Below are 16,135 nucleotides of genomic sequence, written 5' to 3' on the forward strand. Positions count from 1 at the left end.
TGGTTATGTGTGTGTGTGTGTATGTATATATGTGTGTGCGTGTGTGCGTGTATCTGTGTGTCTGGGTATATGTGTGCGTGTATGTATGTATGTGTATATGTGTGTCTATGGGTATATGTGTGTGTATATATGTATGTGTGCGTGTCTATGGGTATATGTGTGTGTATATATGTATGTGGATATGTGTGTGCATGTGTGTGTATCTGTGTGTGTCTGGGTATATGTGTGTATGTATGTTTGTGTATATGTGTGTGTATCTATGTGTGTCTATGGGTATATGTGTGTGTGTATGTGTGTGTGTGTGTGTGTGTCTATGGGTATATGTGTGTGTGTATATATGTATGTGTATATGTGTGTATGTGTATCTGTGTGTGTCTATTGGTATATGTGTGTGTATGCATGTGTGTACTTGTCCTGTTTCCACCACCACCACCCAGGTAGCATTTCTTCTCTCACTTGGGAGAAAACTTTCACTTAGAGAAACCCTAAGTTGGAGTCATTTCAAAGTTAAGTCATTACAATAATCTGTCTTTCATATTCTAGTTTTTAAAATTCATTAGCTCTACTTTCTCTTGGCTAATACATTTTCATATACTCAGTTAAGTTGCCCAGAAATGTAGGAGATCCAGAACATTTTTGGTAATATTGTCATCCATTGTCATATTTATACCATGAATTTGCAACATGCATTCGGATGGGGATTTTACGTTTTCCCGTCTTCTGTAGTTTTCTGTTGGGCCAGTGACTAGGAGGCATATTTTAAGACCAACTGTATATTTCAGGAAACTTAATAAAGTGATTTCACTTTTTCCCCTTTTTCTTAGCTCTTTACGGCATTATAATTTTTCTTTCTTTTGCATTCTCCTTAAAAAAGGAAGAAGCTCATGACTTCATTTTATTATAACCTCCTTTAGGCTCCAGCAGGCCTTTCCCCGCCCCCTTCTCTTCGCCCAGCGAATGGCCTGCTGTGAGCTCCCCAGAAAGCCGAGCGGTGCTCCCGAGGCGGCCTCACGGGGAGCCGTTTGCCCTCACAGGGACAGAAGCAGTTAATGGGCTTGGTTCTGCTACAGAGTAAATGACCTGCTGAGAATTCGTTTGTATTTGTATATGTTTTTATGGTTGATGTTTTCAGTGGCCCGTGTTACAAAGTAAGCCGTAACTACTTCTGTAAACACGTTACAGTAGTAAAGCAAAACTGTATATTCCTAGATATTTATATCACTTCACTCAAAGCCTTGGAGTGAAACTTGAAAAATAAAAAAAAAGGTTTCTTCGCAAACATTGCAGTTAGAAACTCCATTTCAGACCCTTGGCAGTCTCACGTATAGGCTCTCTTACATGATTGTTGAATAACATGTTATTATACGCAGGGAAGAATAGTTCTTTTGTTGGCTGCATTACATTTTGTGGTGAAATTGGAGAAAACAAATCATTAAGGAAGTCTATTTTGGTTCAAGACATTACACACTTATGACGAGTCTGTTTTTTAACCTTGCCAAGTTGAAAGAAAATGCAGACCCATTGGTGCTGGAACAGGAAGGCATGTTGCAGGTCGCAGGCCGTCAGCAGCATCGTGTGTGTGTGTGTGTGTGTGTGTGTGTGTGTGTGCAGGGCAGCAGTGGATGACATAGGTGTGTGTGGACACCAGCGTGTATATAGCCCTGCTGCTGCTTCTAAGTGCGGTCATGGCTAATTCATTAGTGACTGGCTTTCTAGATCCTGCTCCAGAAGGAAGGAGAAGGATGTTTTCTTAATGACATGGTAACTCTGATAATCTTACCAGACCTGCTTTCCTCGGGCAGTTTCCCTGGTCTCCCGAGAGCCTGTTGCCACTCCTCCATTGAAACTCCCATGGAAGCAGCGTCCTGTGGTCAAAAGACAAAAAGAAAAGCTTCCGCAACTTAAAAAAAAGAAAAGTGTCTGTGTGTATCTATTTGCTGCAGTTAGCATGAGCAGAGAAAATAGTATGAAAAGAAAAATGCCAAATTCGGACTTGGTCAGTGGGTTGAATTCAACTTTGTTTGAAAGAGGTGGAGAAAGTCTTTATGTACTTCTGTGTTCTTTGATTTGTTACAATGAGAATGTATTACTTTTAAAGTTATAAAAAAATAGAAAACACGGCCAAATGTTTTGAATTACCAATAGCAGTCTGACATCTTCCCTCTATGGATACCTGTATTTTCGGGAGGGAGGTCTTTTATTTTTTTAATTAATTAATTAATTTTTTTTGACTGCGTTGGGTCTTCTTCGTTGCTGCGCACAGGCTTTCTCTAGTTGCGGCGAGCAGAGGCTACTCTTCATTGCAGTGGCTTCTCTCGTTGTGGAGCACGGGCTCTAGGTGCACGGGCTCAGAGTTGTGGCACGTGGGCTCAGTAGTTGTGGCTCGCAGGCTCTAGAGCGCAGGCTCAGTAGTTGTGGCGCACGGGCTTAGTTGCTCTGTGGCATGTGGGATCTTCCCGGAGCAGGGCTTGAACCCGTGTCCCCTGCATTGGCTGGTGGATTCTTAACCACTGCATCACCAGAGAAGTCCCAGATACCTGTATTTTGGAAGAGGGTTAATGTACCTGAATAAATCTAACAGTGGTACTTTGTGGAATCCCTGTAATACTGCCATCAGGAGTTCCTGAGCTTTGAAATGAGACAGCACTGGGACGCAGCCCTAGCCTGGTCCTTAGTTGATGTGATTTAGGACAGCTAAATAAGCTCTTTGGACCTCACTTTCCTCGTCTAGAAGGACGTCATAAAAATACCATTTCTGTTAAGATGGTAGCGATGAGTGGAGATGATTAAAGCTGCTAGTGTGTGTGGCAGAATTCCCGTAAATGCCGCCGAGAACATAGCCGAGCACACAGTAGGTGCTCGGAACTATGGGATGGGTTAGGGTCAGGGAGTAAGTGATTACTTCTCTGCCAGTGCCGGCCCTGCCCGGCCACCTCACCGGTCAGGTCAGGGTCAGAGTCATATGGAGGCCAGGCCTCCGCTCAGCTCAGCGCCCGTACCCGTGGGACAGCAGGCCCTCTGCTCAGCGACTTCTCCTTTGCAGACAGCGGTGCTACTAGCAGACACCACGTATCAGAGATCAGAAATGTATTGTGTCATACACAGACTGCTTTTACCAATTGAAGTGCTTCCTTTTTCTCTCTGCTTTGCAGTATTCCACCAGTCTGGGTTTTCTCGTGAGTGAAATTTGCAAGAATAAAAATGAGAGAGGACATCAGAATACGGGGCCATCCAAAGAGCTGAATAATTAAATAGGAAGTTATCTGCACACTCATCCTGGCCTTTTACTGCTCCTGTTCCTTTTCATTAGAAAGAAAAAAGGAAAGGAAGAAAGAAAGAGAGAAGGAAGGAAGGGAGGAAGGGAGGAAAGAAAGAAGGAAGGAAGGAAAGAAAGAAAAAGAAAAGGAAAGAAAGAAAGAAGGAAAAGAAAGAAAGGGGGAAGAAAGAAGGAAGGAAAAAGGAAGGAAGGAAGGAGGAAAGAAAGAAAGGGGAAAGAAAGGAGGAAAGAAAGAAAGAAAGGAATCGAAAGGCTTGTTCCTTACCTTGTGTGAATGGGAGTGGGTTTATATTTTTAAATCTCACTTGAGCAACTTACTGACTCTTTTTAATAAAGTGGGGTTCAAAGCATGTGAGTCATCACAAAGGAGAAAAACAAACAAAAATTCAGGCTAATTTTCTCCTAGTTTTCCAAGAAATGGATTATTCCATGGTGTTACTCATCAAGTGGAGTGAATGTCTCCTTTTGAGCCCATGGGCAGGGCTGCCACCTCTGTCCAGGTACCTTTTCATGTGTGATCAGTAAGTCCAGACCACAAGTAGCCTCCTTTGAGAATTTAATAGCAAAAACAAAGGCACTGAGATTTTCCACCATAACTTTTTTTCCCAAAAATAGTTATCTAATGTTTACTTTGTGAAAGTATCACTTTTTCTGTATATATTTGCACATGGTCACTTGGTGGGTTAAACATATTATTTATGGGGTGGACTAACGCTCTGAACTTGCCTCAAACCTGGGGTGAATTGTGGAAATGTTTAACTAGGTGAATGGCTTTGTTACTGCAGGCAGTATATGCACTGGGGAAAAATGTCTTAAATGACCCTAAAGCATTTCAAGACAGAGCAAGTCCCAGCTCTTTATGTTGAAAGAGACGTAGTGCGCACCTGGGGGGTCTAACCCACAGCAGAATTCATTTCGTCTTACAGACGCTTATTTCGTAGCATGATCACGTGTTTTGTCTTAGAATTTATGATGTTTTATTGAATGTGTCCTATTGTCCCCAAATGTGACTCGTTTTTTCACATTTGATTTAAAATAAACAAAATAAATAGGATGAACTGTTCCTCCTATCATTTTTCATTGGAAACTGAAATATCCAGAAACTGAAATGTCAAGAAATTTTACAAAATCATAAAATAAATGCCAGTTGTTTAATTGGTTCTGTATAATGAAATTTAGAATTTATAATTATAATTATAAAGCAGAACTGTTTCAATATGTGAGCTTTGAAATACACACACACACACACACAGATTTTTTGGTAAAAACATTAAATACCTTCAAATTGAATCTGCTCATCTTCCACTTGAGAGTTCTTTAAAACTATAGACATTAAGTAGCTTTTATATTGTTGAGTCTTACACCATTTAAGTCTTCATAATAGCCCTGTGGCACATGGACAGCCCTGTGGCACAGAGAGCAGCCTGGGTGGTCCCTGAATGTTCCAAAGGCAGCTGCACTTTTTTTTCCCGGGTACCCTTATCTTGGGTCTTAATGTTGAAAACATTACAAGACTTGTCATAAAGTTCTGACAGTCTTTCTGGTCCCAAAAGTTACCCTTCTTTTAGAAGGAAGAAAAAGCCCTTCTAGCCATGGTCCTTTGGAAGTGGGTGCTTCTCCTTTGTGAGAAGATTCCTGTCTCTGTGAGGAAGGGGATGAAACCTCCCGGCCTGGGGAGCTGGAAACTCTTGGCAGCCAAGGTAGATTTAGTCAGACTCTTACCCCGGAACTGATATTCTGATTGGGTTTAAAATTCTGTGGTCAGTATTAGTTCTTATCGACAGGTGAGATCTGCTGACATGAAAATGGAAACACGAGAAGGGGGACAGGCTTCAGGTCGCCCCGGAGCCAGGAGCTGCACCAATGCACCATGTTTGTGATGCCAGATTTTCAAAACGTGCTCTCAAGAAGCAAGTGTGATTTATAATCCAGTCCCTACCTTTCTTTATACGAAACCAAGTATTACTAATTGTATTAAACAATGAGTGGAGTTTATTCTGCGACTTTCCCCCAATATTTCACTTTCCACCTAGAGAACACCAGGATGGGACAATTCTATGTTTAGTTGACTGTGCTAAGAAACATTTTTAAGAAGTTTTTGCTTTAAATCATATTTGAAGAGTGTAAGTTAGTAGAGACTTCTTTTCTAAAGGAAGGCCAGTGAATGGCTTTTTCTCTTACACTTGAAGCTCTTAAGGGTCTCGTGGGGATGTCGTAATCCTTGGAAAGATGCTCTTATTAAGAGCTCTGGCGCTTTCTCTGTTTTCTCAGCCATCCGTCATTAGCTATCTAGAACCAATTACTCCCAAGGCACCTCTTCAGGGATTTTATGATTCTCTCTGTCTCCTGGGACATCATGTAGAGTTTTCAGATGAAAAAGGAAGCCCAGAAGAATTCCTTCTTTTTCGTAAATCAGATGAAAATGGGAATGACTTAGGAATAGTTGTTCCTAAAATAATTTCATTCCCCTCCCCGCCCCTCCCCTCCCCGCCCCGCCCCGCCCGCCCCTCCCCCTCCCTCCCTCTCCCCTCCCCTCCCTCTCCCCTCCCCCTCCCTCCCTCTCCCCTCCCCTCCCTCTCCCCTCCCCTCCCTCTCCCCTCCCCCTCCCTCTCCCCTCCCCCTCCCTCTCCCCTCCCCTCCCTCTCCCCTCCTCCTCCCTCTCCCCTCTTCCCTCTCCCCTCCCCCTCCCCCTCCCCTCCCCCTCCCTCTCCCCTCCCCCTCCCTCTCCCCCTTCCCTTCCCTTTCTTCTTTGCCTCCCTCACATCCTCCTCCTGAATTTCTTGGAAGATTCTACAGCTGCTCCACTGGGGACCTCTGGTTCTCTCTGCGTCTCTCAACGCAACCTGAGCTACCGAAAGTCTAAAGTCCTCAGTAAGATTCACCTGGTCCCCGTTTGCTGCCTTCAGCCTCCCTTTCATGAGCTCTTCACATGAGTGGCCGGGAGAGCCAGGCATCCCGCAGCCCACCCTGCGCGGCCAGGCCTGTGACCCTGCTCTTCCCGTCACCTGGCCCAGGCTACACAGCCTCTCTTGGGCTGTGAGCTCCCTGCATCTTACTAGGTCCTCATCTGAGATCTGACCTCTGTAAGCGTTGCTCCAGCCCAGCTTTCGTCCCATTCAGAACAGCTCCTCCCTCCACTGTGCTTCTGTGGCATTGTGTATAGAGCTGTATTTTAGCATTTCCCATATCTTAACCCTAATTCTCTTCTCCTCCTCGACTGTGATTTCCGTGACAGTAAGAAGGTGTCGTTATTTTTATATATCCAGCGCTGTACCAGGAGCATAGTAGGTGCTCAGTAAACATTAGTTAGATGAATAAGATGAATGAACACCAGAGCTTCTAATTCTAAAATTATGGATGCAAAGCATTTTAAAATTAGGGACTTAATCTCAGTGGATGTGTGTTAGGTGTTGAAAGAGGATTATGTGAACATAGTCCTTGCTTTAAAGGACCATCAAGCTTCTTTCCGCGCCAGTCAGGCAGGGGTCCATACGGCGTTGTTCTGGATTCCCATCGTAACTTAAAGGGAAGCTCTGACAATGTCCGGAGCCCTTGATGTCCTGCAAATGAAGGAGGAGGATGTCCTCAAATTCCTTGCAGCAGGAACCCACTTAGTTGGCACCAGCCTTGACTTGCAAATGGAGCAGCACATCTACAGAAGTGATGGCATCTACATCATAAATCTGAAGAGAACCTGGGAGAAGCTTCTGTTGGCAGCTCGTGCCATGGTTGCCATTGAAAACCCAGCTGATGTCAGCGTCGTATCCTCCAGGAACACTGGCCAGCGAGCTGGGCTGAAGTTTGCTGCTGCCACTGGAGCCGCTTCTGTCTCTGGCCGCTTCATTCCTGGGACCTTCACTAACCAGATCCAGGCCGCCTTCCGGGAGCCAAGTCTTCCAGTGGCTACTGAGCCCAGGGCTGCCCACCTGCCTCTCACAGAGGCCTCTTATGCTAACCTGCCTGCCGTTGCTCTGTGTGACACTCTCTCCTCTGTGATGGGTGGACATTGCCATCCCATGCAACAACAGGGGAGCTCACTCAGGGGGTCTGATGTGGTGGATGCTTTGCCCGGGAAGTTCTGCGCATGCGTGGCACCATCTCCCGTGAACACCCCTGGGAGGCCATGCCTGACCTCTACTTCTGCAGAGACCCTGAAGAGATTGAAAAGGACGAGCAGGCAGCAGCTGAGAAGGCTGTGGCCAAGGAGGAATTTCAGGGTGAATGGACCACGCCACCTCCTGAGTTCCCTGCTGCTCAGCCGGAGGTGACGGACTGGTCCGAAGGTGTGCAGGTGCCCCCGTGCCTGTTCAGCGGTTCCCCGCTGAAGACTGCAGTGCTCGGCCTGCCACTGAAGACTGGTCTGCAGCTGCCACTGCTCAGGCCGCTGAGCGGTAGGAACAGCCACTGAGTGGTCTTAAACTTCTTCTGCAAACTCTTAAAATGGAAATAGGTGGACGGAAATAAACAGTTTCCAAAAAAAGAAAGAAAACGGACCATCCAACTTATTCGGAGAACGGTGGAGAGCAAAGTGGGACTACAAACCAGCAGTCACTGTTATCGCAGGTGGAGTTCCTGCTGTCCACGGGCGATGGGGGAGGGGCAGTATCGCACCCTTCAGCAAGGCACAGAGGTCATGCCTGTGGCTGTTCCCATGCAAGAGGCAAGATACCTCCTTTGCCATTAAGTCCCCCAAAGCATTATGGAGGTCTCTAGTTTAAAAAAAAACTGTGTACAATCAAAATACTGGTAGTGATCATACATATAAAATTTTATATGTTGAAGATATAGTAAAATGTAATAGTCTACTAATAATTAAAAGCAGCACGCATTCTTTCATTTATGCAAGATGTATTTAATCACCTACCAAGTGCAGAATACCAGTGGGAGTTGTCGGGGACATAAAGATGAATGAAACTTAGCTGCTAGTAAACGTGCATCACTTGTCGGTCCAAATGTCTGTTCAGAGCAGTTCAAACTTCGTAGCTGCATAGTGAATCCCAGAAAAGCCTCAGGACTCTGTTCTTGGTTGACTCCTATGAAACAGGACGTATTTCCACGGACAAGGTGAAAGTTTTTAAAGGATTATTTCATCCTTTCAGCCTCGGTGGGCCTGAGAATTTACCCAGCACAGCAGTCCCTCTAAGTCATAAGAGACTAAAAGAAGCTTTTAGACTCTGTCCTCGTTGCGTGGGACAAACTAATCAACAAGATTCTACTTCCCGTTGTCAGAACCGTCCTAAGCCATTGCCAGTTGTCCTGAGAACAACGAGGAGAAAGAGCCCCACGAAGAAAGGAGGGGCCGGTGAGCCCGGTACCGGGCAGCCCATCTCAGCGCCGCCCGAGGCACCCTGCTGCGGCCGCCACCGCCGACTCCCAGGCAAAGCACTGGGCCCTCACGTGTTCAGTGCGTGTGAAAAGAAGGCAGCCAGGTCTGTTCTAGTTTTCATAATTAACTGCCACCACCAAGATAAATTTTTAGTTTCCAAGATGGTTCCGTTGAAACACGCTTGACTTTGGTCCTCAGCATGAGATGCCCTGAGCCACGGCGCTGAAGGCGAGTAACCTTCCTAAAGCCAGCGTGACCTTGTCCTCACCCCCTTGGGCCGAGGAGACCCCTGCGATGGCCCCCCTTCCCTCCCCCTCATCTCCCTGTCTGTTCCCGGGACAGACCAGGCTCTCCAGGCCGCCTTTATTTACTCTGGTCCATCTGCCCGAAAACTGTCTCCATCCTGCCTCCCCGCTGTCCTCTCACCGGTCCTCCGAGCACAGCCGCCCCTGAGCTGGCCTTCCCACCCCGGCTGGGTTAGCTTAGGAGCCTTCAGACTGTGCCATCCCAGGCCGGGGCCGCCCCGCATCCCAGCCTCCAGGACGGCAGGGCTGTGCCTGATTGCTGTCCGCGCCCCAGCCCCTGGCCTCAGGGTGGGCACACAGCACCTGCTCAGTATCTGTTCTTTGAATAAATGGAAGAACTATTAATCAACTGAATCAGTTTGAAAATTGATATTAGTTAAAAAAAAAAAAACCATCCCAGGTTTATCTCTGTGGCACCTGTTACATGTCAGTGTCCACCCTAAGGCTGTGAACATGAACTGTATTTCAAGGGTAACTGAGCTTCGTTCTTTGAGGCCACGGTCCGACCACTTTCATACGTCGCCCCTAGCGGTCGCGTAACTGCTCCGGGAGGGGTTTGTGCACCCCTTTCCTTCCACCCCCTCCTCTCTTTTCGTAGTTAATCCTCGTCTATTCCTAGATTGCAGAATGCTTTCACTAGCCCTCTTCTTTGTCACTGGCTCTTTAATTTACACACTTGGTTGGCTGGTTCCTGTTACTTGGCCAACAAATCTGTCCTGTGTCGTCTCCTCTGAGTAATTTATAACCTCCATAAAATGCCACGTAGAGGCACTTTTTTACATTTTTGAGTAATGGTGAGAAAGAATTGCCCTGGGAATCAAAAATCCAATGAGTCATAGATTATTTTGTTATTTATGACCAGAGAGTGGTCATTGACAATATTTGGCAATTTTACAGCTATGAACCTAGGCTATTGTGCTTTAGAATGTAATTTATTAAGCAAATAAAACTCTTACTGGTAATGGGTCCTGTTAAATCTGGGGGACCACATGGGCTCCAGGCCGGTACAGCTGTGGAAGTTTCATAGTAGCCGCATACATCTTGGATGTCTGGACACTAATATTTTACACTTACTTCATGGTTTTATTTATTCAGTTGCCTTTATATTCTTGATTGGATTCTGACCAACCATTTTGGTTTAAGAAGTCATCAGCTTTGAGTAGAGAAGGAAGAGCCTGGAGAAAATAAAATGGATTTATGTTGAAAAAGCACAAATCCTTCTTTCATTAGTAAATTCAGGCTTTAAAGAAACACCAGATGTGTTCATGGAAAATAACTGATGTAAAATCATCTTTGAAAAAGAAAAAGACAAGGACCTTCATCTTAATTACATATATCCGAGGGAGAGATACAGAAGTGGACACAGAGGTAGGTAGGTCTGTATATGCATGCACACCACCCACACACAGACCCACACACACACACACACACACACACAGCATATGCTAGTGCAAGTGGTGTCAGTGAGAGCTTAGGATTTCTTTTTTTTCAAGTCTCCATTTATATCAGTAGTATTTTGTAATGTTGACTTCGGTTTAATTCCAACCGTCCTCACCTTTTAATATGTTTGGAGGAAAAGGTGATCTTGAAATTCTCAACAGAGGAAACGGATCTTTTTCAGAATTGCTACATCAGGCAGGACTTACTTTTTGTTGTTTTCTTTTTAAGCTGGAAATGGGCTTCCTTCGAAGCAATTGTTACATGTGTGTGTCTGACAAATTCCAGGGCTAGAGAAACTCAGTTACTACTTAACAGCATGAAACACTCTCAAGAACTTGTTTCAAAAGCCAAACTCCAAATACTGATCAACAAGAAAATTCCAAGAACGTTCCTTCCATTTGACAGTAAGTTCTGGGCGTTACACCTACCTGTCCATTCTACACAGAATTAACTAGAACCTCGCCGTGGTCGTTGCTGTGTATCTCTGCATAGAACAGAGATGGGCAAGTGAGACCCAAGTGTGTATGTGGAAGGGGCACTAATGCAGATAAGACTGGAAGGAGATGAAACCAGGTATGTGACTTGAGGGCTGCCCTTGTGCTCAGCCACACCCCCTCGAGGTTCTCACTGCGCCGTCTCGCGCTCCGTTATAATTTCCCACTCACTTTTCTGCCTCTCTGGTTAACTGGAAGCCTCTTGCCATTTCCTTTACCAACTGTGCACCACTCCCGTGGGGGGCCAGGTAGCAGGGCTGCTTGGATGAGCGCAGGCTTCCTCCCTGCTGGCTGCTCTGACTCTGCTTCCCTGGGCAGATGATGGTGCGCTCAGTCTGAAAACGTTCGGGCTCCTGGCTCTCCTGCGCTAATTTGTCGGAGTTCTTTATATTGTGTAGAATCAAGTCCTCCGTCAGCCGTGTGCAGCGGGAGTATTTTCTCCCGGTCTCTGTTGCCTTTTCACTTTCTTTGTGGTTTCCTCTGATGTGCGGTCTTTGATCGTCGTCAAGTTTGGTTTATCATTTTCCCTTCAAGGTTAGTGTTACTGTGTCTTCCTCCAGAATCTGCTCGGCTCTGTGGTCATGTTTCTTCAGGGAGCTTTGTAGTGTTAGCTTTTATCTCAAGATCTGTGATCCACCTACAGCTGCTTCTGTGTGTGGTGTGAGGCAGGGGTGGAGATGCGTCCTTTTCTGTGCGATATCCAGCTGTTCTAGAGCTTTCTTGAAAACACCTTCCTTTTCCCCCATTGAATTGTTTTGGTATCTTTGTTAAAAATTAGAACAACATTTCAGTTTTTGAAATTCATTCTTTCATCCATAATTATTCCAGTGAATTTTAACTGGGTTCACATTATGGTCATTTGCCCAAACAGCATGAAACACACACATGTTCCTGCTCTGGTGGGGTTTACAGTCCATGGTTCTACCCTTCGGCTTAGATTGAAGCAAGGGAGGGATTTTATAAGAGAGTAAAAATCTGTCATCGTAAGTACAAGATCCCTGTCAATAAATCTCACTTTCTCTAATCTGTTCTTTGAATTATAAAAATAAATATTATAACTAAAAAAAAAAAAAAAACCACACACAGCTAAAATGCTGAACGTGCTTTTCCAAAGCACACAGACTACCTCTGCCCCCACCCCCCAGTACTGAGATTCTCGGGTCTAAATGGAGACCATATATGCAGATGACATTTGTCATTAGGACTGGACATGTCAGCACTTGAAGAGGCCTGATGGCAGCACAGTGACAGACACGTCGAGTGAACTGTGGCTTTCAGCTCTGAGGGAAACATGAGCTGATCTGTGAATTTGTATCTGTTATGCTCCTATTTTTGAAAGATAACTATTGCTTAAATAAAACCTTAGGTTTCGATTATAGGTATTAGTGTGTGAAAATATCAACAGAGCCTTTTTCCTGTTTTGAAATGGAAGAATCCTAAATTCTAACCTGGGCAAATTCAAATCCATTATATGTCACTGACACATACTAATGGCTGTAATAACAGAAGGCTTTTGTACCAAAATCCAAAATGGATCAAGTTGAAAAGGTGTTTCCACAGCCCTATTTAAGTTACGAATGGGCCCACAGACCAGGGTCTCTGACGACCGTGGTGCCCGCACAGTTTCCTTTGACAATGGATGGGGCGCCCGTGCCCACATTCAGAGACTTTTAATGACTTGAATTGCTTTGACAGTATGAGTGCTGATCCAAGAGAATCCGCTTCTTGAATCCAAAACTAAGATCTCAGTTTATAAGAACTGTTAGTGTGGTAGTCAGTACTTTAAGTAACCCCAATGAGCAAATGCTAAGGCCTGTTTTACTAGCGGGGATAGCTCTCCTCCAGGCCCTAACGCTGATGTTTGAATGGCTTATGCTTCTTCCAAAGTAAGGGGCTGATTTGGACTTGGAACAAAGTTGGTCATCTAGATACATTTTCACACACAGATCACAATTACAAATACCCACATTTTCATATAAACTGAAACCGTGCAGTAGAGGAGCCCCAAACTGGAAGCCGCCTGAGGGCCCTGGACCAGAGTTCTGCGAACCGTTTTCATCTCAGAGTCCCCTCCCCTCCCCTTAACACCCTCTTAAAAATTATTGAGGATCTCAAGCTACTTTTGCTTTTGTGGCTTGTGTCTACCAATATTTACCATATTAGAAAATAAAACAGTGATATTTAAGAGATATTTATTAATTCTTTAAAAAAATAACCTGGTAGAAATATTTTATGAAGAATAACTGTTTTTAAAAACAAAATATTAGTAAGAAGAGTAGCATTATTTCACATTTGAAAAAAATCTCATTAATGTCTGGATGAATAGAAGACAGTTGGATTCTCTAATCTGCTCTGACAGTCTTGCAGTGTCACAACTCAGGTGGCCTCTGGAGGACCCCTGCACACTCACGAGAGAAGGATAATGGCAAAGACACAACATCCTCGTGTTATTAGAAAATAATTTTGCCCTGGAGACCGAATTACAGGGTCTCAGGCAGGGACCTCCAGGGACCCCGGATCACACTCTGAGAACTGCGGCTCTGGAATGCTTATGGGCTACATCAGAGCCCTACAGCACACCACCATACAGCCCTACAAAATGGCATGGATGTGTACCCCTTCAATACACAGGAACATATGTTTAATAATACATGCTCCCCCTACTTAGAAAACAAACAGTGTATCTTAGAATACTTAAGTGCATATTGAACATGACAGAAAAAAGAAAGATAAAGCCTACATGTCAGACCACTTCCTGTATCAGTACTTCGTAAAATCAAACAGCATGACATTGAACCATCTTAAAGGGCTAAACCAATAAGCTACCTTATGGAAATCTAAGAATGTAAAGATGGAGCTGTAAGTTCTATGTGACAGGAAAGGGACCCATCAGTTCCTAAAATAAGATAAAAAAGGCAGAAAGTTGATACTCTAATACAGACAGTAAGATGCCTGTTTTAATTTCTCTTTGGAATAGAAAGCCACTCAACTTCTTTAGAACGTTGGCTGCAGGATACTTGGCGACCATTTTTTTCTCAAACAAAAGTTTTAATTTTGTTGAAGCACTTGGAAAAATATTCCACTGAGGTCCTGGAGTTCTCTGCCTTTGAATTTGCAGAGATGACCTTAGCCTAGAAACTATCAAGAGCAATGCATTTCAGCTGCCAATGGAAGTGAGCGTATGATAGTAAAGAGCTTGGGGGAAGCACGAAATAGAATAAACACATTACTGTCATGTAAAAATGTGCATTGGTAAGGCTTAGCAGTGAATCTCTAGTAAGTTTCTAGAACTTTCTGTTCATTGGCTTTGTGTTTTACTTTAGCACATTTTGACCTTCTGTAATTTCCAGTGAAAGTGTATACAGTTCGTGATAAATAAGAGACGTATCTGTCCTCTGGTAGTGGGGGAGCCAGTGACTCAGGGTGGTGTGATCAGCTGAGGGGACCAGCTGGCCCTGAAGTTCTGATTCACTGGCAGGGTTGGCACAAAGCAGCGCTTTTTACCCCAAATCCCTGAAGTGACAGAGAGAAAAGCAGAATGGCCCCAGTAATGTAGGTGGCCGAGGCACGGTTGCTGTTTTGGGGACCAGCCTCCGGGATGGTTGAGGGGGTCTGGGTGCAGCCCCAGAGGACTCCGTGGCCCCGCTGGGTGCGATTTAAAAGACTGGAGAGAAGGACGTGAGGTTGGAAAGGCTTCCATTAGAGCCACGTTCATGCGCGAAAGCAAACCCTCCAGGTAGCCAGCTTTGCTCTGTGAGCTGAATAAAAGGCTCTTGTTGTTCCTGCTTCCTCAGAGAAAATGAGCTGATTAGTCCACTGGCCATAAGGCAGTTACAGAACGAAGACAGTAAAGGAAACCAAGTACTGGTGACCGTTCCCTCTCACCCTTGAGTCCTGGCTTTATCTTGTCATCGGCTTTCTTCTCCTGGTGAATGGTCAAGTCAGTATCCTTTTCTTTTCTGGGAGCCCTGGCATTGCAGCAACTCTCTCAAGATAATGCACGCAAAATCAGACACCTGTGAGCTTCAAGCAGCAAAAGTCAAGTCCGACCGTGTGCGCCCTGGCCTTACAGTGGAGTTCCCACCGCGTTGCCTGCACCTCAGGGTGCAGAGCTGGCTCTCTCCCGAGAACCTCGCCCCCTCTCTCCCCCCTCTCATTTCCCCTCAGTGTAACCCAACACTTCGGCAACTGGAGGCCCAAACAGTCTTGTTAACTTAAAAGTTTTCCTTCAGGTTTATTGACCCAGCAGAGTTGAACAGGGTGAGTGTTGATCTGCGCCTCGCAGGTATTTCTTTAATTATTGGGCTGGCATCTCTAGGGCCTCATAAAAACGTGCAGTGTGAGTCGGTAGTAAAGTCACTGTGTGTTTATTTATGTATTTATTTACGTATGTATGTATGTGTGTGTGTATGTATTCGGGGGGTGGGGGAATCGGGGGTTTTCTAAGGGGAGCCTCTACCTTCTGCCATAAATGGTAGCTGTGGTCTCGATAATACTGTGGTTGAACAGTAAGGGCCCCAGGACTGCTCCCTGAAAGAGATTAAACTGTAATTAAACTCCACTGTGAGTAAGGAGGGACGGAAAAAAGAAGGGGACAAAAATGTGGTGTCATAAGGCAGAGAAGAAATACATTGAGTGGGGTTTACAGCCCAGAGACGTTTTTTGCCATCTCGACTACAAAACAGTCCTATTTTTAGCCAGCCGAGGTTTTGCAAGAAGGCCCATCAGTCCCACAGTGCTGTTCTCTGAAATAATTGCACCGAGCTGGTCCCAAGTCAGCAGCACTAACGGAGAGGCAGGAGGGAGCATTTCTCAAGCCTACAGTGCTGGTGACATTTGCTTTAACACTGAATTATGTCGGCTGCCGGCGTGAAGTTCCACCTAACGGGAGCAAGAATTTAACTGGACCGTAATTGAACATACAGCTACATAATATCCTTTTGTTTAGGCTCAAAATGGATTTTTTTAAACCTACTTATCAGTGCAGCTATTAAATATTGTGGCTCTCAGGCTATCAGTCTGTGATCAGCACAGTTAGTGCATTTTACCTTCCAAGGAAGTGCACTTGAGCCAGCTGGAGCACGGAAGACAGAGGAGCGGGGAAAGTCGTAATTGAAACAGGCGACTGCTTCAGCACAGACAGGAAATAAAAGGAACACTGGCCCTCCGCGGATTAAATTAGATGTTTCAAATTCAGACAGTATCGGGGAAAAGAAGACTTACGGGAGGGGAAAAGGGTAACAGTGAGTTCATTCAGCCGAGCCCCCGTTCCCCTCCTAACACGTGTTTCTGC

At 45.1% G+C, this 16,135-nt stretch overlaps 1 protein-coding gene and 1 pseudogene across 3 annotated transcripts in view; both read left to right on the forward strand.

Moving 5' to 3' along the window:
- GMDS (GDP-mannose 4,6-dehydratase) overlaps positions 1 to 16,135 on the forward strand; it is a 477,644-nt gene that overhangs the window by 320,523 nt on the left and 140,986 nt on the right. The window lies entirely within an intron of this gene.
- On the forward strand, positions 6,817 to 7,695 carry LOC132598109 (small ribosomal subunit protein uS2 pseudogene; annotated as a pseudogene).

This window comes from Globicephala melas, chromosome 11 (assembly GCF_963455315.2).
Source record: "Globicephala melas chromosome 11, mGloMel1.2, whole genome shotgun sequence".
In the NCBI taxonomy this organism is placed as follows: domain Eukaryota; kingdom Metazoa; phylum Chordata; class Mammalia; order Artiodactyla; family Delphinidae; genus Globicephala; species Globicephala melas.